General features: G+C 38.6%; 1 protein-coding gene and 1 non-coding gene across 2 annotated transcripts in view; one reads left to right on the forward strand and one right to left on the reverse strand.

The window, feature by feature from the left end:
- The window catches only part of LOC129670528 (DNA repair-scaffolding protein-like), a gene marked incomplete at its 3' end in the record, with an annotated part of 244997 nt that overhangs the window by 110900 nt on the left and 108754 nt on the right, over positions 1-25343 (forward strand). The gene's annotated exons all lie outside the window — the stretch shown is intronic.
- Positions 10197-10324, reverse strand: LOC129670629 (small nucleolar RNA SNORA17). Its single transcript, XR_008719239.1, has one exon. It is a non-coding gene; the product is annotated as a small nucleolar RNA SNORA17 (small nucleolar RNA).

Consider the following 25343-nt stretch of genomic DNA (forward strand, 5'->3'; position numbering starts at 1 on the left):
ACCATCAGTTCTCAGCCTGTGGATTGAGAGGTTACCTGAGACCTTCAGAAAACACAAATGTTTAAAATTCATTATGTGGGAGTACTACAACATGAGAGCATCGCAGCATTAGGAGTGTGGAGAACTGCTGGTGTAGAGATTGGAAATAGCTTGGGTGGAATGGAATCAGGTGGACAGAAGAGTTAGGCTGGTTGGTATACAGGATGTGCTTCTTGTTCTGCAGTGAGGGTAGGGAAAGCCAGAGGAGGCTGTTGTACTAGTTGTGTGACTCAGGCAGAACCTAGCAGATTGCAGAAAAATGCTCAAGAAAAGGTTAGAGTTAGTGAGCAAGGTTGTCTCTGGAGGAGGATGTGGGGTCTGTGGATATGAAATGTGGTGATGGAGATTATTCAAAAGGTCATGTGAGTGGATGCCCGTAGGAGAGATCCTGGTGGAAGAAACTGAGACATTAGCTAAGGTGCAGGAGGAGTAGTAAATAGGGCCGTAGGATACATGACCTTTTGGGAACCTAGAGGTTGGTTGCTGCAGGGCCAGATTAGAGCACTGGCTGTGGGACCCAGGCTAGATTTAGTGGATTTCAAAACAAAAACAAAAACAAAACAAAACAAAACAAACAAAAAAAACAAACAAGTATTAGCTAGTGGAGCATATTCACTGGAGTATTGCAAGTCTGGGTATGGAGTGGGGTAGTAGAGTGCAAAGGGTAGGCAGTTCCTAGCAGAAGCCTAGATGTTGGCTATGATGTAGGAGAAGGTGGTGTGACTAGGCCTAGGCAAGGGATTTTGTACCCTGTGGTAGCTGTAAGTTGTCAGTGGCCAGACCAGGCTGGGACAATAGCTGTGGGACCCAAGCTAAATCCAGTGGGTTTTGGGAAAACAGTTTTAGGTTTGTAGGTGGTATTCACTAGGCTAGACCCAGGAGGGAGACATGGGAAGTCTGGGTATGGAGTCAGGTAGTGGAGACAGCTCCTGTTGGCTTTTTTAAAAAATTATCATTTGCTTATTTTTATTTACTCTTTTATTGTGTCTCATAAATACTCATATAATTGTGTTTGTGTTGTTTGTTCATGTATAGGATTTCTTTAAATATTTTTGATAATGTGGTCATGAATTTTTTTTATGGAAGATCTTTATTTTCAATTCTGAGAGGTAAAGTTTAGATATACAGTGTTGACAATTATTGTTAGGCCTTGGAATGCTTGGAATGCATTATTACATGTCCTCCTGGCCTTAAAAGAGTCTCTACTGAGATTTAATTATCATTTTCATGGTTTTACCCTTCAAGTCTTTTCAGGCTTCTTTCTTGCAGCTTTCACTATTTTGTTTTGTGTTTTTCGATTTAACCGTATAATTCATGATTTAATTTTCTAGTTAAAATTGCTTAAGCTTCTACATTCTTCTCATAACTAAAAGTCCTTGCCTTTCCCAGTTTTTCACTGCTAGAATATGCCAGGCTTCATGGTATCTAGAGTCAACTGTAATTTTTCTCTGTTGCCTCTAGACAGTTGATGGATGAGAGCTGAGAGCAAGGCAGTCTGTGGTGTCTTGTCAGTCACAGGGCTACACTTGCTTTAGAAATGTCGCAGATTTGCTTATTTGCTAATCCCAATGAATTTTGCATCCTGTGGTCCATTGGGTCCTCAGCATCTTCTCATGTGTCCTTATCCCAGTCTATATGCCATGAGGTATTGTAAATTTTTCTTCTATATGTGTCAGAAAAGGAGAGAAGCAAACATTATGGAATTCTTCACTAGCTTTGTGGAGTTATGGGAATAGAACAGTCCATCTGGGAGTAAAACTTAGAAAGTTTTCCTCTTACCATGATGATGATATTTTGTGTCCATTTACTACTCTATATACTCTGACAGAGTATCCCCAAGCACCCTGGATGGTAACTGATTCATGTTTTCTGAACCCAAGAATAGTCCAGTCTTGAGATGAATCCCTAGGGCTGGCAAGTGTTGCACTGAATCTTCTCCAGAGGAAGCCAGAAATTCAGGAGCCACTTTCAGACTAAATCTTCCAACATAGCTTTTCCTATGGCGGTGACAGCCAGTGTACTGTTATTAGTGCCACTTTTGCTTATCTTATCTTGCAGTTTCTGGTTCTACTCTCATAGGGCAACCAAAATTGTATGTCAAACAAAGCTGTTGTTTGTGGAACATTGGTGATGATGAAAATGAGCATTATTACCTGTGCCCTAACAACAACAACAGATATTGATTAAAGAGTCTTTTAGGTCCAGGCGTGGTGATACGTGTCTTTAATCCCAGCACTCAGGGAGACAGAAGCAGGCAGATTATTATAAGTTTAAGGGCAGCCTGTTCTAAAAAGTGAGTCCAGGATAGCCAAGGCTACAAAGAGAAACCCTGACTCAAACAAACAACCCCTCCAAAACAAAACAAAGCAAAACAAAATAAAAATTAGGCTACAAGGAAAGATAGCAATGTCTTTAAACCAAAAGAAAAATAGAGAATACTGGTAACAATAGATATATTTAAAGATAAAAGTCACTATTGTTGTAGTTTTGATATTATTTATAATTTTGTCATATATGATTATGCAAATGCACTATTACTAATTACAAATCTATGCTAATACATATTATATATAATTACTCTTTATAGAATAATCTGTGACAATAACAACATGAAAAAAGAGAGATAGAGATGTGTAGGAGCAGAATTTTTGCATACCATTGAAACATGCTTGGTATTAGCCAAAATAAGTTGTTAGAAGTTTGAGATATTGATACTAATTGGAATGATAAGAATTAGGAAAATGACTGAGGATCATGAGATGGCTCAGTAAGTAAAAGTGTTTGATGTGTAAATTTGATGACCAAAGTTTGATTCTTGGAAATCACTATGGAAGGAGAGAACAAACTTTATTTTCTTTCTCCCTTTTATTGAATATCGATTCTTATATAATATGTCATGATTACAGTTTTTCCTCCCTCTAGTCTTTCCAGTTCCTCTCCACCTTCCCGCCTATAAGAATCCACTCTTTTTCTGTCTCTCATTAGAGAAGAACAAGCCTTAAAGAGATAACATCAAAACAAATCTTCCCACCCTCTCTTTCACGTAGATCCCCAAGCCTTGAAGTTATAATGTAGATATTCTATTTAGGGCTGAGCATTCCAGAGCCTTTTCTTCTCTGGACAGTCACTAGTTGTAGGTTTCATAGTTAATTAGTTAATTACCATCTATTGCAAGAACAAGCTTCTCTACTGAGGGTTGAGTGATGTATCACTCTGTGGGTATGAAAATATGTTATTAAGAGTCAGTACATTGCTGTGTTCATTTAACATAATAATTGTAGCAGGTGTTTCCCCTGGGGCCTGTGAACTGTCTAGCCTGATTCTTAGCTTAGGTTGGTTTCCATATTGTGGAGCAGATTTGAAATCCAAACAAAAAGTAGTTGGTTTCTCTCATAATAGTCTTGGTGTTATTGCACGAGTGGGTATACTTTCAAGGCAGGTTGTTACTGTAGCTTTTAGGTTCATAGCTGTGCATGATTAAAGATAACTTTTTCCTCTGGTAGTATATGTATAGCACTTCTCAGTACTATGAAAGTTTGCCAGTAGGTGATTCCAGCTGAGTACTATGACATAAGTATGTGGTGTCTTCAGTAATAGAGTATTTTCATCAAATTGTGCAGAATATCCAATAACATTGACAATAGCCTGTAGTGCCATGGTTGGGATGGGGGTTACTAGAGGATCCAATTGACCAACAACTTAAAACGATGTAATTCTTTCCTTGTACTGGAGCTTTTATTTAGTAGCATATGATATCTAGGTAGGAAATCACATCCCCCAATTATTTAAATAATAGCTCCATTTAAATTCCTTTCATCTATACATATATTTTAGGAAAAGTAGGGGTTTTTTTATGGCTTTTAAAAGAGTTCTTTAGTGTTAGTTATCTGTTCCTTCCGTTACCCTGTCTTCTGTTCCCACACCCCTTTTTAATTCTCTCTTCTTCATTTGTTGATAACACTATATTATATTTCGCTTCCTTGGAAGAGCCCATTCTACCCTTTAGTCCTTTACCAGCTATCTAGCCTCTGTGAGTACTCTAAATGAAACCTACATATTAATGCTTAAAAGCTAACATATTATAAAAACATAATATTTGTCTTTCTGGCTATAGATTACCAAACTCAGGATGATTGTTTCTAGCTCCATCTGTCTACCTGCAAATTTCATAATAATTTCATTTTTCTTAACAGCTGAATAATATACCATTGTGTAAATATATCACATTTTCATTATCTATTCATCAGTTGAGGAAATCTAGTCAGTTTCCATTTCCTATCTATTGTAAATAGAGCAGCAGTGAACATGGATGAGCAGGCATCTCTGTAGTAAGATATAAAGTCTTTTGTGATTATGCCTAAGAGTGTTATAAGCTGTAGACTTAGATTTTTTTTTAAACCTACTTTTTTTCTGTACTTCCCTTCTAATTCCCCAACCCTAGTAGGAGAAGAAAGAAGGTTAGTAGGGACAGGGGATGTAGACTGCTTTACAGTTTCTTGTGTGATTCCACTCTTAGTCATCAGGATACCCAGCAATCCAGCAAACCATCAATCCAGCAATTCAGCAATAGCAGAAGCAGCAATAAGGATCAGCAGCAGTAGGAGCAGCAGTGGCAAACAGCAAACGACAACAGCGGCAAGAATCAGCAGCAATGTCCTTGAAGCATTGTTCGAAGCATCTCTCTTCCTCTGTCTCTGTCTCTGTCTCTTTGTCTCTGTCTCTCTTGGCACCTATTATATCTTCTCAGAGTCAGCACCAGGATGTTTTTCAGCTGGCAAAACCCGTGCTCCCATGCACAAGGCAGTTTCCAGCTGACAAAGATCACTTGCCTCTCACAAGACTATAACAGCTGTAGATTGCTGCATTCCACACTTGTGATTAAAACAAAAACATATTTATATGACAGAACCAAAACTTGTACTACAATAAACTGTATCATATGGTAGATTTAAAAATAGTGGCTGTACCAGTTTATACTCACACCAGCAATGAATAAGTGTTGTATTTTCCAGGTATCCTTGAGAGTATCGGTTGTATTTTTTATTATTGTTGTTGTTGTGCATTCTGACTGTAGTAAGATGAAATCTCAGAGTACTTATTTTGATTTGCATTGCTCTGATGGCTAAGTATGTTGAAGATTTAAAAAATGCTTCCCAACCATTTGTTTTTCATTTTTTGACGACTGTTTCTCGTCCTTTAATTGAAAATTTTTTTAATGTTCCGATTTATTGGTTATTTGTATATTCTATATACTAACCCTCTGGCAGGTGTATTTATTAATTGCTAGTCTAATGCCTGTGCTATCAGTGTTCTACTGAGAAAGTCCTTTCCTGTGCCAAAGAGTTCAGACATTTTTTTTCTACTTTTTTCTTCTACCAGATTTGAGGATAATAGGTGTTATATTGAAGTCCCTGATCACTTTGTATTTGAGTTTTGTTAGGGTAAGAGATATGGCTCTAATTCATTCTTCTCCATGAAGCTATCCAGTTTGATCAGAATCATCTATTAAAGATGCTGTCTTTCTTTAGTTTGTACTTTTGCTTACTTTGTTAGAAATTAGGTGTCTAGCTGGGCGGTGGTGGCACCCAGTTTTTATCAGAGCACTTGGGAGGCAGAGGCAGGTAGATCTCTGTGAGTTCAAAGCCAGCCTGGTCAACAGAGTGAGTTTCAGGACAGCCATGGCTACACAGAGAAAGAAACCCTGTCTCAAAAAAAAAAAAAAAAAAAAAATCAAAACCACAAGAAAAAGAAATTATGTGTCTGATGTGTCTGGACTTAGATCTGGGATATCAGTTTTATTCTGTTGACCACCATATCTGTTTTTATGCCAATACTATTTTGCTTATACTGATCTGTAGTGCAACTTGAAATCTGGGATGGTGATACTTGCAATAGTTTGTTTGTTTGTTTTGTTTTTTAAGCTATCCTGGACTTTTTTTATTTTTTATTTTTTTTTCATATGAAGTTTAGGAAGAGGGAGAAAACAGGAAACAGGACAGGAGGCTACCACAGAGGGCCTCTGAAAGACTCTACCCAGAGGACCTCCCCTATCACTGGACTTGGAGAGGGGATTGGGAGGGAGGGAGGAAGGGAGTTACAGCTGGGATACAAAGTGAATAAACTATAGTTAATAAAAAAATAAAAAAATTTAAAAATTTAAAAAATTAATGTAGAAAAACAAAAAATAAAAAAGAAAAGAAAAAATATTTTTAAATATTTCTTTGGAGAATTGTGTTAGCTATTTTGTTGAATTTTTGATTGGGGTTACATTGAATCTGTAACTTGGTTTTTTTAGGATGGCCATTTTCACAATGTTAATCTTGCTGATCCATGAGCTTGGAGAAATCTTAAATTTCCGATGTCTTCATTTTTTTCTCTGCAGTGTCTTAGGGTAGAGGTTTTCAATCTCCTAATGCTGTTAATTTTTAATACAGTACCTCATGTTTGTGGTGACCCCCAACCATAAAATTACTTTCTTTGCTTCTTCATAACTGTAATTTTGCTACTGTTATGAATCGTAACACATATTATTGGTGATAGAGTTTTGCAAAAAGGGGTTGCAACCCACAAGTTGAGAATTGCTGTCTTAAGAGTTTTTGTTATTCAAGTCTTTTCCTCCCTTAGTTGGTGGTTTCCCAAGTGTTGTTTGTTTGTTTTTTGAGGCTGTTGTGAAAGATTTTTTTTCTCAGTGTATATGTCATTTGTATAGAAGAAGAGTACAGATTTTTATATGTTAATTTTGTATCCTGCTGTTTTGCTGAAAGTGTTTATCAGCTGTTAATGTTTTCTGAATAGTCTTTAGTATCTTTTATGTGTAAAATGGTATCATCTGCAAGTACAGATACTTTGACTCCTTTCTTTTTCTATTAAATTCCTCTTCATTTCCTTCAGTTGTCTTATTCCTCTAGCTAAGACTTTAAGTATTGTATTGAATATATATATATATATATATATATATATAGAGAGAGAGAGAGAGAGAGAGAGAGAGAGAGAGAGAGAAAGAGAGTAGACAACCTTGTCTTGTTCTTCTTGATTTTAGCAAAATATGTTACACATTTCTCTTTTAGAATGTTTCCCTGGGCTTGTTGTAAGTTGTCTTTTTATGTTGAGGTTTTCCTTTGCATCCATATTCTCTCCAGGACTTTTATCATGAAGGAGTGTTGGATTTTGTCAAAGACCTTTTTTTCATCTAATGAGTCTACCATGTGGTTTCTGTTTTTTAGTCTGTTTATATGATAGATTACATTTATTGATTAATATATGGTGAACCCATCCCTAAATCTCTATGATGAAGCTGTCTTGAGCATGGTGAATTTTTGATGTATTCATAAATTCATGAAATAAAATAATTTGCAGTTATTTTACTGTGAAGTTTTGTGTTAAAATTTTTTGGTCTATATTTTTTTTTGTTCTGTCTTTGACTGGTTTTTACATCAAAGTAAATCCTCCATAATAAACATTTGGAAATATTTCTTTATTTTGTGTTTTATGAATGATTTGAGGAGTGTTAGTGCTTCTTTGAAGTCTGGATGAATTTTGTGCTAAATTTGTTTGGCCCTGGGCTTTTTCTAGTTGGGATATTTTAAATTACTCCTATCTATCTCAGTAGGTCTTATAGGTCCATTTAAATAATTTACTTCATTTGGGTAGTGCCATCTCTGGACAGGTAGCCCTTGGAGGGATAAGCATGGTAATTGAACATGAACCCTGGGCTCAAGTCAGTAAGTAGTGCTCCTTATACTTTCTGCTGTAGCTCCTTACTCCAGATTCCTGCCTTGACTTCCTTCTCTCTTTTTTTTTTTTTAATTATTGTTTCTTTGTGAAATTCTCATTACGCACCCCAATTCTCATCTTCCTCTTCCCTAATATTCACCCTTCATTCACCCTTGCAGTCTCCTACCCAAAAGAAAAAATAAATTGTGGAAACTGTAATGTGTCCCAGAATATTTTACAATATACCCTATTGTCCACAATTTTTTGCTTGTAAATATTCATTGCAATGACTTGTTTGTCTGATATGAGGCCTCTGGTTTCTACTACTTTATCTACTGGAACCTCACTGGGACTCCTTACAGATATCTTGTTGTTGCCCTATATAATGGAGATCCTGTAGTTTTGGATTTGTAGGACTAGCTCCTTCATGCACTCCAGTAGTTTATCAATGAGGTAGATATTGGAGTGGACCAATTCAAAGCAGTGGATCTGGGCCTGAGAGGTATCTGAGCTGGTCAGCCCTCCAGCTCCTCCACTCTCATGGCCTCAGGGCCAACCCACTGCTACCAGGGCCAGCTCTACCTTGCTGCCCAGGCAAGGTGCAGTGCCTGCTCTCCCACTTGTTGCAGTCAGTGAGGGACATGGCCAGTTCTGCCACTCTAATGACCCTGAATCTAGCTCGCCTGTGTGCCATAGGTATGGAGGGACAAGGGAGGGAAGGAGAGTGTCTCTCTCTCATCACTATCCAGCAAACAAAAGGCAGGGCTAGCTCTCCTGTACTCTGCTCTTGAGGCTGCTGGCTCACCTGCAACCCCTACATCCAGAATCAGTTCTACTGCACTGCCCAGGTGAAGGGCAGGACCAGTTCTCCTGCCTGCTGTAGGTAGCAAGGAGCAAGGGGGAGTTCATCTCTCCCTTTCCCAGAACATGATACAGGAGACAAACTGTAGAGGCCAGTTCTCTCATGCTCAACACCCTCAGGGCCATTTATATCCTCAGGTCCAGCTCACCTATACCTCTGCCATCAGGGTCAGCTCTACTGTGCTGCCCAGGTGAGATGCAGGGCCTGTTCTCCAAAGTGCTGTAGCAAGTGTGGGACAGGGATAGCTATCCTGCTCTCAGGACCTTGCCAGGGCCAATTCTCCCACTCTCTGTTTCCTGTGGTGAGGGTAAATGGGAAGACAGGGGATCTCTTCCCTGCCTATACAACGACATAGCAGACGAGCTAGGCCTGCATCTCCCATACTCATGCCCTTGGGTATGGCTCACCTGCGACCCCCATATCCAGGGCTATCTCTACACTTGATGATTTGGGGTGGCAAGGAGTGTGTGTGTGTGTGTGTGTGTGTGTGTGTGTGTGTGTGGAGGGGGGTGGTCATCTCTTCTTGGCTCATGTCACCACATGGCAGACAAGTGGCATGCCCTCAGCAATGTCCCCACCAGCAGGGTCAGCTCTACTCTGCTACCCAGGCGAATTGCAGGCCCTGGAGTGCTGGGCCTGGTGAGGAGCAGGGACAGCTCTCCTGCTCCCATGACTCCAGGGCTAGGTCTCCGCTTTGCTACAGGTAGTGAGGGATGAGTGGGGAGGAGGGTATCTCTCCCTTATCCACACCACCGCATGGAGCCAAGTGGTAGGGCCAGCTCTCCCATCTTGTATCCTTGAGCGCTGGCTCATCTGCATCTTCTGAAATGTAGGTGGGGTAGCATTCTCCCAAGTACTGCAGCTAGTTGGGGTGGTGTCATCTCTTCTGTGCTCATACTCTCAGTGGTATTATGCCCAAGTGAGGGGTGGGACCATTTCTGTACAGCCCTCAGGCATCAACAGGTCCTCAGGCAGCAGCCTAGACCAGGGACATTTTCCTGTCCTTTGGTGGTAACAGTCTTTAGCTACTGCTAGGCCTTTGACTCAGATGTGGCCCTCTGTGGCAGCACAGGCAGGACCCCACCATGGTCCCAGGTGACATCATTGGCTTCTCACACCAGCCTGTTTCTCACTGTTCTCAAGTCTCCAGCTCTGCCTTACTGCATTGTGCCCTCCTCCTACTGTTTTTCTTTCATTTTTCCAGTTCTTGTTCTTCTTAGGGATGCCCAGGGTCTCTGTCTCGGGTTATCTCAGGAGTGGTTTCAGAAGTGCCATGCCCTACTGGTGCATTACTGTGCCAGGTAGGAGTCATTTCGGCCATCGTCTGCAGCTCCCCCAAGGCCTGTGTAGTGCCTGACTGACTGGTGGCCATCTCAGACTAGCTCCCTGTCTAGTCCTCATGGCATGGGTCTGGTGGTCATTTCGGGCTCATTCCTAGACCAGCCTGCCTGAGTGACCCCATGCAAGTATTTTCTGTTTTGGGCTCACTCCTGCCCTGGGTCCCCAGTCCCAAGTAGGGACTCTGGCTTGCTCCCTGCTCTTGGGGCCTTTTCAGTGCCAGACTGGCTGGCTTTTTTCAGGGAATGTTATGCTACTAATCATTTACATGTTCAAACATCATAACAGTGTAGATATAGCCTCTCTCCTCTCTCCCACCTACTGAGGCATATGTAACACAGCAGCAACACCTGCAATGCTTCTAAGGGCAGGCAACTTCCTTCTCTTAATCAACTGTGATTTAGTAGATTCTTTCCTCCTCAAGTTGCTTTCCTTTATCACAGCAATATGATGCAAACTAAAATAGATGCTTTTAATCCAAAGGTTCTATATTTACTTTTTGTCTGGATGACTTATCTAGTAAGAGTCAGGCATTGAAGTCATCCACTTTTAATATGTTACAGTCTAGTATGTGATTTTAGATCCAAATGGATCTAAATATAATTTCTTTTAAGAAATTATATACTTGTACTTGATGTATGTGTTGGCTAGTTTTATGTCAGTGTTACATACACTAGAGTCATTTTGGGAAAGGTAGCTTCAAATGAGAAAATTCTTGAACCAGACTGGCCCATTGACATGTCTGAAGGTCATTGTCTTGATTGATGGTTGATGTGGGAATATCCAGCTCATTGTTGGCATTTTTACCCCTGAAAAGATGGTCCTGGATGGTATAAGAAAGCAGCCTGAATAAGCCAGTAAATCGTGTTCCACCATGACCTTTGTATTAGTTCTTGCCTCCAGGTTCATGCCATGAATTCCATCCCTGGCTTCCCTGTAAGATGAAATAAACTCTTTTCTCCTTAGATTGATTTTGGCCATGCTGTTGTATAACATCAATAGAAACTCTAAGACAGTACATAAGTATTCAAGTTGTAATATTCTTTTAAAGGATTTTTTTTTTAATGAGTATGTGATGTTCCTCCCTATCCTGTCTAATGACCTTTGGGTTCATTTCCATCTTGTCAAATATTAAAATAGTTAAATCTTCTTGTTCTATCCTTTTATCCTAAGGTGTTGTCTGTCACAACAGAAATACACACAAAGAAAGTGTATTTCTTTGGGACAGCAAAAAGATGACTTGTGTTTTCCAATCCAGTCTTTTCACCTGTGTCCTTATATTAGGCAATTGACACCATTAACATTGAGATTTAAAACTGAACATTGTTCCAGTTTTTGTTTGTTTTGTATATGTGGTGGTTTTGTTAAGACCACTTTTTATTAAATAGTCTGTCTTCACTGAAAAGTGAGGTGTTACTCGTATGGACTTGCCTTAAATATGACTTGGTCTTTTTCAGCTTTTAGTATTCTTTCTTCAGTACATGTACTGTTTTGATTATTATGTCTCTGGAGTTTCTTTTGAGTAAGGCTCCATGAGGTTCTAGAGACTGGCAGTGAAGAGTTGTGGCTGATATTGGGCATCTGGGTGGCTCAGGCAGTTTCTTCCTAAGTCAGTTTAGATGTAGGTTTAGATTCCAAGCTGAAGTTCTGGTTTGCAGAATAACTCTGGACATCTTTAAGTAGGCTCCACATGGTGGAGCTTAATGGTTGCTAGTGTGTTGAACAGTGGGGGGCAGAGGCACCTGGCTCCTGCCTCCTGGCTCTGGGTTTTATTCTTGAAGTTCTGGCTTGGGAACTCAGGGTTCAGACTTAAAAATAGACCCAGATCCTCAGATACAGCTGTTGAGGTGGCTGGTAGTGGAGCAGTCTGTAGAAGGAGACTGACTCTAGTAGTCTCTAGGGTTTCAGGTTCTACCTCCACACAGTCCTGGACCTATAGGTAAGAGTATAGCTGACAAGGGGTGGGTGAACTGACTTAAGGATTCTTTACCTGAAGTTCTGCTTAGAATTCAGGGTTCAGGAATCCCAAATCAGTGCAGGGAACGAGGACTCAAAATTCAATTATTAAAATGTTCTAAGTGACAATTAATATTTACTATTGATCTATCTTCTGGTAAAGTTTGCTATTAATCCTAAACAGCTGTATAACCAAATCACCACACAGAGACTGGGTTCATTTAGTTAACCTAGAACACAATGCTGGGCAATAGTTACTCCCTCTTAAACCTCCAAGCCCTCACAGTTTTCTAACATTTAGATTTTACCCATTATACTTGCTTTTTGTGAAATCTTAGGTCTGATTCATTCTCCATGTCGTTCCAAGATCTATCCTCCAGCTCTGCTCTCCTAGCTTTCCTCTTGCCCTTTCTCCTCCCACTCATTTCCTGCCCTCTGGTTCCTCCCATTGCTCAACATTGTGGCTAGTTGCTTTATTTTGGCCTGTTTACACAAAGTTGAGACAGGATGCTTAGAATAAGTATCACAATGCAATATCTGGATTGAAACCAGAGTGTGTGTGTGTGTGGGGGGGAATCAGCATTTGAATGAACAAGGGTAAGGTGTATACATTTTAAAAGAACATTGTACCAACATTAAAATATAGAGTGTTGTAGATTGTACTTAATAGGAAATCATGATCTATTTATATGCACTTTTTAAAAGGTTCAATTTAAACATAAGGAAGTTGATAGCAAATGGAGAGATAGGATATTCTATACCACTATTAATTAAAAGAATATGGTGGTACTTTTGTTAGGGTCCAGAATATACTGAAAGAAACACTCCAGACTTGAGTATCATGTAAGCAACAAAGGATGTTTATTCTGCAGAAGTCCAACATGCTGGGGTCACCACCTTTACAACATGGCAGCGACCCCAAGAGTAGCTCAAAGGCCCCATTTAATGCCAAAGAGGGGAATTCATACTGTGGCTGTGTGGCCTTGATTCGGATTGGCCAGTGGCTGTGGAGGCTAGTCAGGACTTAGGTGCTTTTTAAACCAGTAGTTAAGCAACCTTATCTTCCCCAGGTCAGATGTCTTGGCTGTTTCTGATTTGTTGCCCTTTTGTGTGTGTGTGTGTGTGTGTGTGTGTGTGTGTGTGTGTGTGTTTTCTTCCTGTAACTCTTAGGCCTGTTCTGTCTAGAAAGAAAATGAAGACTGTTATGGAGTTGGTCAGGCTCTCTCATTCTCTCCTCAAATAGGATTCAATCAAAACTCCGTGAGATGGGTCCAAGGGCAGTATTGAGACTTTATCACCATGAGTTGTACTGTGGAGACCTGATCTTTAAATTTTTTTTTCTAATACTAGGCATTATCATGCAAGGGGCACAAAGCATGACCAGGAGAAATAGAACTAAGGACCTGTTTTCTGGTATATCAATAGGTAGCCATTTGTCTCTTATGCCAGAGTTTTTTTTTTTTTTTTTTTTTTTTTTTTTTTTTTTTTTTTTTTTTTTTGACATAGCATTTCAGCGTGGTAGGTGGGATAATGGATGACATTTTTCTCTTTTGTAACTTTTTCCAGCTGGCATTAGGACGATGTTATCAGGGCCCAGGAAGGCTGATAGGCTAGTCAAAGGCTAGGCAATGGGTCATTTATCAGAAGCATCTGATTAATGATCCAGTTGAAGAGAGAGGGAGCAATCACATCGGCTTGACTGCTTTACATCAGCTTTACATTCAGCAAGTCCAGATCTCAGTAGCTCGAGATCCATAGGTAATCCTGAATGGAGTCCATCAGCCAAATAAAAATCTGCTAAGAGAAATAGAGAGTAGGAACAGAAATTAAAATTTGTCTAGTATTTGGAGAATGTGAAGAATCCCAAGACCAAGGGGGGAAAAAATCCCATTTCAAGATCAAGTGAGTGTACGTATCTGGAGTTTGTTTGAGCTGCACCAGAGCCAGGTTTTATGACTTTTTGATTTACTGAAGCTCCTATGATTTTTAATTAATAAAAAGAAGTATATTAGTGTCACCATACATTGAGATTCATAGTTTAGAAAAAACAGTTGACAGTTGCCTATAAGACAGCATGAGTAGACTCATACCATTGAGACCTGTTAAAAGCTGTAGCTTTGGGTTAACATGCATGACCTTTTTTTTTCTTAGAGATATACACATTGGACAGAGATGTTTTTAGCAAGATGAGAAGCACTTTTAAGTCTATATTCAGGAGACAACCAAACAGAATCTAAAATCTTGAACTTGTGAGTAGATAGTAATAACCAGTGCTCCATCAGCTTAGCAGAACTCCATTGATCAGTGTTAAATTGTGAACTTCTGAAATCTTATAACAACATAAGTATAACAATAGCATAAAGGGAGGAAAGATATCTGAAACATTATTCATTAAATCACTTGTATAGCATTACAACTCATATTTGCATACCTTAAAACACTTTATTAGACCTCTAAGTACTTTACAACTTGTATTTACCGGTCTTAAAATACCTTTTATACCCTCAAACCCTTTCTTAGAGGCTTTTCTTCTTAACTTTCGTTTACCAACCTTGAAACATCTTCTTAGACCATCATAATTTAAACTTCAAATGCTCAGAACTTACATAAACTTCATACTTTTTCTATCCAGTTAGTCACCTCAAGGCACAGGTGGTTGATTACTAGGAGTATTAATGAAGGAATAGTAAAATGAAGGAATAGTAAAAAGTTACATTGCAATCTGTTTACCTTTTAACATGAAGCCTTTGAGCAAGGCAAACCTGTTTGCTTTTTTAAACAAAATATTTAGTACCTAGCACTTTTAACTAGCCAATGAATCAACTAATAAACGAACAGTGGATCTAACTGTATGTTTTCTGGTTGTTAAGCTATTATAGGCTTAGCCATCAATGTGATCAGAGACCTGGGAAGGATAAATTGTAACCTAAATGAATCTATGTATTAATCAAAAGGACAGACCACCTAGATAGTTCTCCAAAGCTCTTGTGGTTTCAAAGTATCATAGAGGCAGTCAGGCCATCAGGCACAAAAGATGAGAGGTGGTTTATATGGAAGACGAACAGAAGAGACTGACCTTACCTCATTTTCAGCAATGTGATACAATGACTTTCCAGGTGTCCAGTTTTGTCCACAGTTCAGGTTAGGCCTTAGCAGCAGGCAAGGCATTGGGGCATTCTTGCCCCATGGTTAGCATACCACAATCCAGAGTTGAAGTCATCTGTTGTTGTATCCAAATCTTCTTAGAGACCTTGGGGAGCTACTGCTAGGATTTGGAATTCTCTGTCATAATAAGCTTACACATGTTAAATGCCATATTCAGCACTTTTCAGTTAATCTTTGTCTTTTTTAGTTATCTGCTCTAAACTGCATCAACATAGAACAGAATGTTATAATCTGTAATTATGCCATATTCTGTAGATAAGTGTCTTAGGACCATGTGTATTTCAACTGGATCTACATAGGCAAACTTTGTAGTTACCCATTCAGTTCTCCTAGAACCAAACCAGATGAGATCCTTCAGAGCCTTCAGACTCACGCTGTCCCAGAACCAGATCAGAACCTTTTAAGTTCTCCCAAAGTGGGGGTGGTGGTGGTGGGGACAAACCAATTGAAAACTTCCAAGCTCTCCTAAAGCCAAATCCAAGGGAGATCTTTCATGTTCTCCCAAAGAGATGGCAAGAATATCTTCTGCCACCTTGGGCTGGGTTGTCTCCAGCGTGTCCATTAATCCCGAGGGCCAATTCTAACTCCTTTTGCAGAAGGAAACAAGAAACAAGAATGTAGGCACAAAGAAATACAAAATATAAACCAATATATCTGATGTGGCGCCCCTCCTAACTCACTTAACCAATTGGTGGGAAAGTCCAAGGTTCCCTTTAAATGCCCTGCTACTTGAGCATGGGGCTTCAGCAGATTCTTGGCCAATACATTAGATGTTAGGGTCTGGAATATGCTGAATGAACAAGTCCAGACTCAAGTAGTATGTATACAACAAAGGATGTTTATTATGTAGAAGTCCAGCATGCATAATGTCATCACCTTTACAACATGGCAGTGACCCTGAAGGTAGCTCAAAGACCCCCTTTAAAGCCAGGAAGGGGAATTCCTGCTGTAGCTACGTGACCTTGATTAGGATTGGCTGGTGCCTATGGAGGCTTTGTGACCTCAATTTAGATTGGCCAGCGCCCATGGAGGTTATGTGACTCTGGTTAGGACTTAGGTGTTTTTCAAACTGGTAGTTAAACGACCTTATCTTTCCCAGGCCAGATATCTTGGCTGCTTCTGATTTGTTTCCCCTTTTCTGTGGTTTTCTTCCTGTAACTCTTAGACCTGTTCTATCTAGAAAGAAAATGAAGCCTGTCATAGAGTTGGTCAGGCTTATTTATCCAGGTTCTCTGATTTTGTTTTGGTAGCTCCAGTAAACTAATTCTCATTTTTATTTAAAAAATTAAATATTTGGGTGAATTTTAAAATAAGTAGTATATTTACATCATTTGTATCCACCCTTCCCCCTCTGCAGCTCATTCTCTGAACATCTCCACCCCCAACTCTTTAAATCTTTGATTATAGTTGCTACAGATAGAAACATTCAGAATCCTTTGCTCATTAAGTGCTGCTTATGTACATGTGTTCAGAGCTGACCACTTTGGATTGGATAACATATCTAGCTAGGGAGCTCATCTCTAGGAAAAACTGATTCTCTCAGGAGTTATTGATTGCCTTTAGCTGTTCTTCTAGGGTTATGGACCTTGAGAAATTTTTCCAAGCCATGTTAGAATGTTACCTGGGATTGTTATTATACTGGTGTTCCTTAAGTAATCAAATTGTTGAGATTTCATTGATATATTTTACTTGTCATGTTTCAGGGTCACTATCGGAGCAGGTGTACTAATCTTCTATTTCTTTTATTCACTCTGCTCCTTCATGATATTAACGGTTCTCTCTTTCTCTCACACATTCTTTTATCAGCTTCAGTTGAGAGAACACATATGATATCTTTTTTTTTCTGTAATATAATCTATTTTAGGTCCAGATTTTATTTTTTCTTCAGATTTCATTATTTTACTTTTCTTTACAAATGAATATAGTATTCATTGTGTGTATGTACACATCTCCATTATCCATTCACTTTTTGAAAAATTGTTGTTTCTTTTCCTCCTCATTGTGATTAGAACAGCAGTGAAATGATGGAATAGGTTTCTGCAAAGTAGACATATACCTGGTACATGTCTCAGTAGCATGGGCTTTGAACTAGCGTTGACATCCTAAGCCTTAATCTATTTTTTAGTTTGTTGATTTTTTTTTCTCTGATGCTTTGTCTCTTGAGTTCTTTGTATATTCTGGGTACTAATCCTTTGTCACATGTTTTGTAGGTAAGGATTCTTTCCTGTTTGTTGGATTTCTTCACTTGCTTAATTGCTTACTTGGCTGAACAAAGGCCTTTAATTCTATAAGGTTCACCTTGTCAATTGTTGGCTTTAATTGCTGAGAAAATGAAGTCCTGTTCAGAAAGTGCTTTCCATACTTATATCTCATAGGCCACTACCTATATTTTCTTCTACCTATATTTAGGTTCAAATTGAGTATTTGATGCACTTGGATCTAATTTTTGTTCAGGATTATTGAGTGTAATCTCTTTTTTGTCTTGTTTGTATATCCAGTTTTCTTATCACCATTTGTTGAATATGCTGTTTTTTTCTCCAGTGAATGTTTTTGCCTCTTTTTCATATCAGATGGCTGTAGTTAAGTATACTCATATTTCAATCTTCTTTTTTATTCTGTTTATGTGCATGTCTGTTTTTATGTCAGTACCACTTTCATTTTATTTCTATAGTTCTGTAATATATTCTGAAGTTGGTAATGGTAACCCTTCTAGTATGATTCTGGTTAGAATTGCTTTGGCTATTCAGGGTATTTTCTCCTTCCATATGAACTTTAGTATTTTAAAAAATATTTTTTGAAGTATATCGTGGAATTTTCATTGGGATTGCATTGAATCTGTAAATTGCTTTTGGTAGGATGATCAATTTCACAATATTCTATTCATAAACTTGGGTGTCTTTATTTTCTAATGTCTTTCTTCAGCTATTTGAAGTTTTAAAAATTTATTAATAATTTATTACAATGTATTCACTTTGTATCCTAGCTGTGGTCTCCTCCCTCATCTCCTCCCAATCTCTCCCTCCCTTCCTCTTCTGCTCTGATGACCCTCCCCTGGTTCGCTGATAGTGGAGGTCCTCCTCCCCTTCAGTCTGACCCCACCCTATTTTATTGTAAGAGTGTTTCACCTTTTTTGTTAGTTTTGTTCCAAATTATTTTATTGTCTTTGATACTGTTGTATCTGAGAATGGTCCATGATCTCTTTCTTAGTGTGTTTGTTGTTGGTACATAGAAAAGCTATTGGTTTGTGTATGTTGGTTTTATACTCTGCCACTTTCAGTGAAGTTGTTGTTTGTAAAAGTTTCCTAGTTAATATTTTGGGTCTCTTGGTATATCATACCATATGCTCTTAGAGATAGTTTGACTGCTTTTCCTATTTCCCCTTAATTTCTCTTTCTTGCCTTATTGTTATAACTAGTGCTTCTAGCACTGTCCTGAAAAGCGTTGAAGACAGTGAACAGCCCTGCCTAATGAGATCACTTCAAGTTTTTCTCTGTTTAGAATAATGTTGGCTGTAGATTTGTTTTATATAGTCTTTATTATGTTGAGATATGTTCACAACATTTCTTCCTCTAGGACTTTTATCATGAAAGCTTGTTAGATTTTTCTCAAAGGATTTTCTGTAGATATTGAAATGGTCATGTGATTTTTCCCTTTAAGATTTACTTACTTAATATATTTGTGTTGAAACACCCTTCCATTTTTAGGATAAATCCAACTTGCTTCTGGTGGATTCAGTTTGCTAAGATTTATATATATATATATATATATATATATATATATATATATATATATATGTTCATCAGGTTGTGTATGTCTAACTGTGTTCTGTAATTTTGTTTTTCTTTTGTTTTGTAGTCTTATTTTTTTGGGTATTGGAGTGATACTGGCTGCATTCAGTTTGGTAATGATCCCCTCTCCTCTCTCTCTCTCTCTCTCTCTCTCTGTGTGTGTGTGTCTATCTTTTTCTCTCTGTAATTTAAGAAGAACTGGTTATAGGTATTTCAATGTCTGATAGAATTCTGTTGTGAAGCCATCTTGGCCTGTGCTTTCTTTTTAGTGAGAAGGCTCTTGATTACTGTTTCAATCTCCTCTCTTATGGGTCTGGTTAGGTTCATCTTTTCATTTAGCTTAGGTAGTTTGAAGAATCAAAAAATTAACCTTTTTTAAATTTCATACTTAATGGAGTACAGGTTTTCAAAGTATCCACATAAAAATTCTATATTTTTAAAAGCCCCAGCCATGTATAAGGCAGGCAGATCTTTGGGAGTTTGAGACTAACCTGGCTTACAAAGCAAGTTCTAAGACAGCCTGACTGCACAAACAAAACAAAACAAAACAACAGATAGATAGATAGATAGATAGATAGATAGATAGATAGATAGATAAAACAAAAAAGCTATCAGAGTAGAGGAGATAGCTTAGTTGTCAAAGTAAATGCCATTCAAGAATGAGGACCCTAGTTTAGATATGTAGAGCATATGTAAAATTCAGTCTTGTTAGCACTTATCAGCAGTCTTCGTACTGGTGATGTAGAGGGAAGTCAGCCAGCCTTGATAATTGGTGAGTCCCAGGTCCAGTGAGACCTTTTTTCAAAAAGGTAGTTGTCTAAGGACCATGCATGGAGAGGACCTAGACCTACCCTGTTCAAAGGAAGCCCGTTGGCTGCTCAGTTTCTAAGTGGGTTCCCTAGTAAGGGGAACAGGGGCTGTCTCTGACATCAACTCAGTGGCTGGCTCTTTGATCAGGAAAACAATGCAGCTATTCCTGATGAGACCTAATAAGCTAGGGTCAGATAGAAGGAGAGGAGGTCCTCCCCTATAACAGGACTAGGGAAAGGGCATAGGGGAGAAGAGGGAGGGTGGGACTGGGAGAGATGAGGGAGGGAGCTACATTGGGGATACAAAGTGATTCTACTAAATAAATATATAAATAAAATTTAAAATTTTAATAAAACATAGTTGTCAGCTTCTGGCCTCTACATACATACACTCATCTATACACATCTACACAAATATGTACATGTAACATACATAACACATCCATGTAAATAAATAATAGAGTAGTCTCCTAACCCTCCTGCAGAAGTTTCATGGTCTTTCATTGGTCTTTACAGAAGGGTAGGTGTACATCTGTGACTGTGTTTCCAGAGAGTTGTTTAAAGAGGATGGCAGTTACACTTTAGCCCTATTCCATGGACTGAATAAAAAAGAGAAAGCAAGTGGATCATGGGCATCCATTATACTCTGATTCCTGGCTGTGGACAGAAACGTTACAGCAACCTCATACTCCTTCTTCCACACTTTACGTTATCATAGCTACAAGTAAATGAAGTAACTACCAATTTATCTACAGATCACTTGATAAATTGAATATGGACTGTTAAGAGTCTGCCCGTGAGTTTCCCCCAGCCGCTCTGCTTCCAAATTCACTCATTAAGTACCAGAAGAGTGAGTTTTTGAAACATAGCAATAACGCTGGATGTAGCTCAGTTGTAGAATACCTGCTAATCACGTTTAATGCTCTGTGTTTCCTGCCTGTGTTGAAAATAACACAAGAAAGAAACAGTGGTTTTGGAATATTCTAGCCTAAATAAAGGAGAGACTCTTGCAGCCCCACCTATTGCTGAGGACACCTGACAGCTAAGATTGCTGGGGTGCAGCATGTCAGTTTTTTTCAGGGCAGTAGTTCCTGGTAGGTTACCCAAAATCCACATATAGATAGCACTGATTGATTTAGTAGGTTATGAAAAACAAAAAGACATGAAGTTAGGACTGGGACTTGGAGATGAGTCTACAAGGAATATGTGGGTTAAAGGTGGACATCATGAAAATATATTCATTCTCAAAGAATGAAATTTTTAAAATTAAAAAATGCTGTATGACAGGAGTCTACTGAGCGCATTTGAAAGACTTAACTAGCAGTGTTTTCAAAGCAAAGACTCATGACCAAACCTTTGGCAGAGTACAGGGAATCATAAGAAAGAAGGGGAGTTAGTCTCATGGGGAAAGGATAGGAGCTCCACAAGGAACAAATATATCTGGGCACAGGGTCTTTTCTGAGACTGACATTCAACCAAGGACCATGTATGGATATAACCTAGAACCTCTGCTCAGATGTAGCCTGTGGTAGCTCAGTAACCAATTGGTTTCCCATAGTGAGGGGAACAAGGACTATTTCTAACAAGAACTCAAATGACTGGCTCTTTGGCCCCCCCACCCTCCAAGGGAGGAGCAGTCCTGTTAGGCCACAGAGGAGAGCTTTGCAGCCAGTCCTGAAGATACCTGATAAAACAGGATCAGATGAATGAGGAGGAGGTCTCCCCTATCACTGGATTTGGAAAGGGGCACGGTGGAGATGAGGGAGGGAGGGAGGGACTGGGAGGGAATGAGGGATCGGGACACAGCAGGGATACAGAGTTAATAAAATGTAACTGATAAAAAAATAAAATAAAAAAAAATGCTGTTTGTATTTCTGAAATTGAAATTTGGCTTAACATTAGGAAAGAATTTTCAGCAATTTTCTTATTGATCATATATATAAATTTTTATATTTATACATATTATATTTTTATTTGTATGTATGTGTTGTATTGTATGTATGTGTGCATGCCTATATATGTATGTCATAACATGTTAAATGGAAGTATTCCTTATAACATGTATGTCCCATGTTTTGAATTGTGTCATTAGGCTTGGTGGCAAGCATTCTTATCCACTGAGCTATTTCATAGGCCCTGGGATTAGTGATTACAAAGTCAAGCTATCAATCAATGTTGAAAAAATTTGAAGATATTCAGTCAAGATTTAATTAGTAGATGTTTGAATTATATACTTACATACTCCTATAACTGGGTTGTATGAAGATTTCTCTGATGAAAAGTGTCATTAAAAAAAAAGTCGAAGATGCTCTAATCCATGGCAAAGTATGTTTACTTTATAGAAACGTTATGTCTCTGACCTTAAAATAAGTGAATCTGATTCAGCAAGGCAATCAGTAAGACAGTGTTGATACAGCATTTAAGAGCAGTAAGAACTTTATGGCTTAAACAGTAATTTTATGGATAAATATTAAACATTATTAAAAGAATGGAATCCTTCATATTAACTATGGGTTTTCAGTTTTTCTTTAATGTTCTTTTTGTTTGTTTGTTTTTGTTTTTTTTATTAAGAATTATTTTTATTGGGATTCTTTTTTCATACATTTTTTTTTATTTATTACAATTGATTCACTTTGTATCCCAGCAGTAGCCCCTAGCCTCATCTCCTCCTAATCTCACCCTCCATCCCTATTATCCTCCTATGCCTCTTCCTCAGTCCACTGATGGGTTTGGATCTCCTCCCTTTCCATCTGACCCTAGCCTACCAGGTATCATCAGGACTGTCTTTCTTAGTATTCTTCTATGGCCTGGTAAGGCTGCCCCCCACCTAAGGGGAAGTGATCAAAGAGCTAGCCACTGAGTTGATGTCAGAGACAGCCCCTGTTCCCCTTACTAGGAAGACAGTTTGGAGATGAGCTGCCATGGGCTACATCTGTGCAGGGGTTCTAGATTATTTTCATGAATGGTCCTTCATGGAAATGGTTTGGAGAATCAGTCTCAAAAAAAGACCCTTGGTCCCAGATTTTTTGGTTCTGTTGCTCTCCTTGTGGAGCTCCTGTCCCTTTCAGGTCTTTCTATCTCCCCCTTCTTTCATAAGATTCCCTGTACTCTGCCCAAAGTTTGGCTCTGAGTCTCAGCTCAATTCTCACTCAGAAAGGCAAACGGGATGGACATCAGAAGAGGGAGAAGACAGGGAGCAGGACAGGAGCCTACCACAGAGGGCCTCCGAAAGACTCTACCCAGTAGGGTATCAATGCAGATGCTGAGACTCATGGAAATATTCTTAATAGATTAAATGGAGATAAAAAACAATTAATATTAAACTTAATGCAAAAATATGATGCCTGTGTAAATATTAGTTAATGTATTATTCATAAAAATTTGTATTATTTTTTAAACTTGAAGTAATTTTCAAAATCTATAAATAATATGACTAATTCAGGGATATTTTTAATTTTCATTGAAAACTGTGTTTATTTATTTTATTTTATTTTTCTTTATTAATTACACTTTACTCACTTTGTATCCCCCCCCATGGTTCCCTCCCTCCTCCCGTCCCAATCCCTCCCTTCCTCCACCCTCTGCATGCATGCCCCTCCCTAAGTCCACTGATAGGGGAGGACTTCTTTTCCTTCCTTCTGACCCTAGTCAATTGGTCTCATCAGGAGTGGCTGCCTTGTCTTCTTCTGTGGCCTGGTAATGTTGCTTCCCCCTCAAGGGGAGATAATTAAAGAGCAGGCCAATCAGTTCATGTCAGAGACAGTCCCTGTTCCTATTACAATGGAACCCACTTGGATACTGAATTGCCATGGGCTACATCTGTGCAGGGGTCTTAGGTTATCTCCATGCATAGTCCTTGGTTGGAATAGCAGTCTCAGGAAAGACCCCTGTGCTCAGATTTTTTTGGTTCTGTTGCTCTCCTTGTGGAGTTCCTGTCCTCTCCAGATCTTACTATTTCCCACTTCTTTCCTGAGATTCCCTGCACTCTGCCCAAAGGTTGCCCATAAGTCTCAGTATCTATATTGATAGTCTGCAGGGCAGAGCTTTTCAGAGGTCCTCTGTGTCAGGCTCCTGACTTGTTCCCTCTTTTCTCCTTCTTCTGATGTCCATCCTCTTTGCCTTTCTATATAGGAATTGAGCATTTTAGCAAGAGTCCTCCCTCTTGATTAGTTTCTTTAGGTGTACAGATTTTAGTAGGTTTATCCTGTATTATATGTCTATATGAGTGAGTATGTACTGTGTGCATCTTTCTGCTTCTGGGATAGCTCACTCATTAAAATATTTTTATTTTAATTTTTATTAATTATACTTTATTCACTCTGTATCCCCCCTGTAGCTCCCTCTCTCCTCCCTTCCCAATGCTACCCTCCCTCTTCTCCATGAATGCCCCTCCCCAAGTCCACTGAAACTAGTCCATTTGCTTTTATACAGTGTATTCTGATCATCTCTCTCCACTCTTTCCAGATTCTCCCCACCTACCCACCAACTATATGCCCTCTCTTTCTCTCTAAAAAGAAACAACAGAAACACATACTTTCTTTCCCCCACAAAACCACAAAATCAGAAACCAAAACATACAAACGAAAACCAATAAGACAAAAAATGTCCAAACAAAGCTATAAGAGATAAAATGTCGATAAAAATACCATCAAGTCCATTTTGTTTTGGCCATTTACTCCTGAGGTTGTATGTCTTGTAGGACACATACTGAAGAGAACTGAAGGTCATCAAAAGGGATATAAATAAGAAATGAAGAAATAAAAGTATTCTTATTTGTAAATGATGTGTTTTATCTATAAAACTACCAAAAAATTCCATCAGAAAACTTCTATAGCTGATAAACACTTTCAGTAAAGTATCAGGCTACAAAAATTAACACAGGAAAAATTAGTAGTCCTGCTATATACAAATGACAAACTGGCTGAGAAAGAAATCAGAGAAAATGTACCTATACAATGCCCTCAATAATGTGTGTGTGTGTGTCCACATACCAGGTGAGAGAGAGAGAGAGAGAGAGAGAGAGAGAGAACTCTAACCAAGCAAGTGAAAGACTTGTATAATAAGAACTCAAGACATTAAAGTTGCTGAAGACATCACAAGATAGAAAGATCTTTCATGCTTATGGATCAGTAGTATAATATTATAAAGATTGCTATCCTATCAAAAACAATCTATGTATTCAGCACAATCCTCATCAGAATGCCAACATAATGCTTCCCAAAATTAAACAAAGTATTTTCTGCCTCATATGGAAACACAAATCCTCAAGATAGCTAAAACACTCCTGAATAATAAAATAATCTGTCCTAGATTTCAAGTTCTACTTTAGAACTATGCTAATAAAAGCAGCATGGTACTTGCATAAAGCAGACACATTGGTCAATGGAGTCAAATTGAAGACACAAACATAATTTCACATACCTATGGATTCCTGAGTTTTGACAATGAATCCAAAAATACACATTAGAGAAAAGACAGAAGAATCTTCAACAGATGGTACTGGTCAAATTGAATAGTTGTATTCACTTTAAGGAAGGCAAATAGATCCATATCTATCACCCCAAACAAAACTCAACTTCAAGTGGATTAAAGACCTCATCATAAGATCAAATACCCTGAATCTGATAGAAGAAGAAGAAGAAGAAGAAGAAGAAGAAGAAGAAGAAGAAGAAG

The sequence above is a fragment of the Psammomys obesus genome, unplaced genomic scaffold (genome assembly GCF_907164565.1).
Source record: "Psammomys obesus unplaced genomic scaffold, mPsaObe1.curated_primary_1811, whole genome shotgun sequence".
In the NCBI taxonomy this organism is placed as follows: Eukaryota; Metazoa; Chordata; class Mammalia; order Rodentia; family Muridae; genus Psammomys; species Psammomys obesus.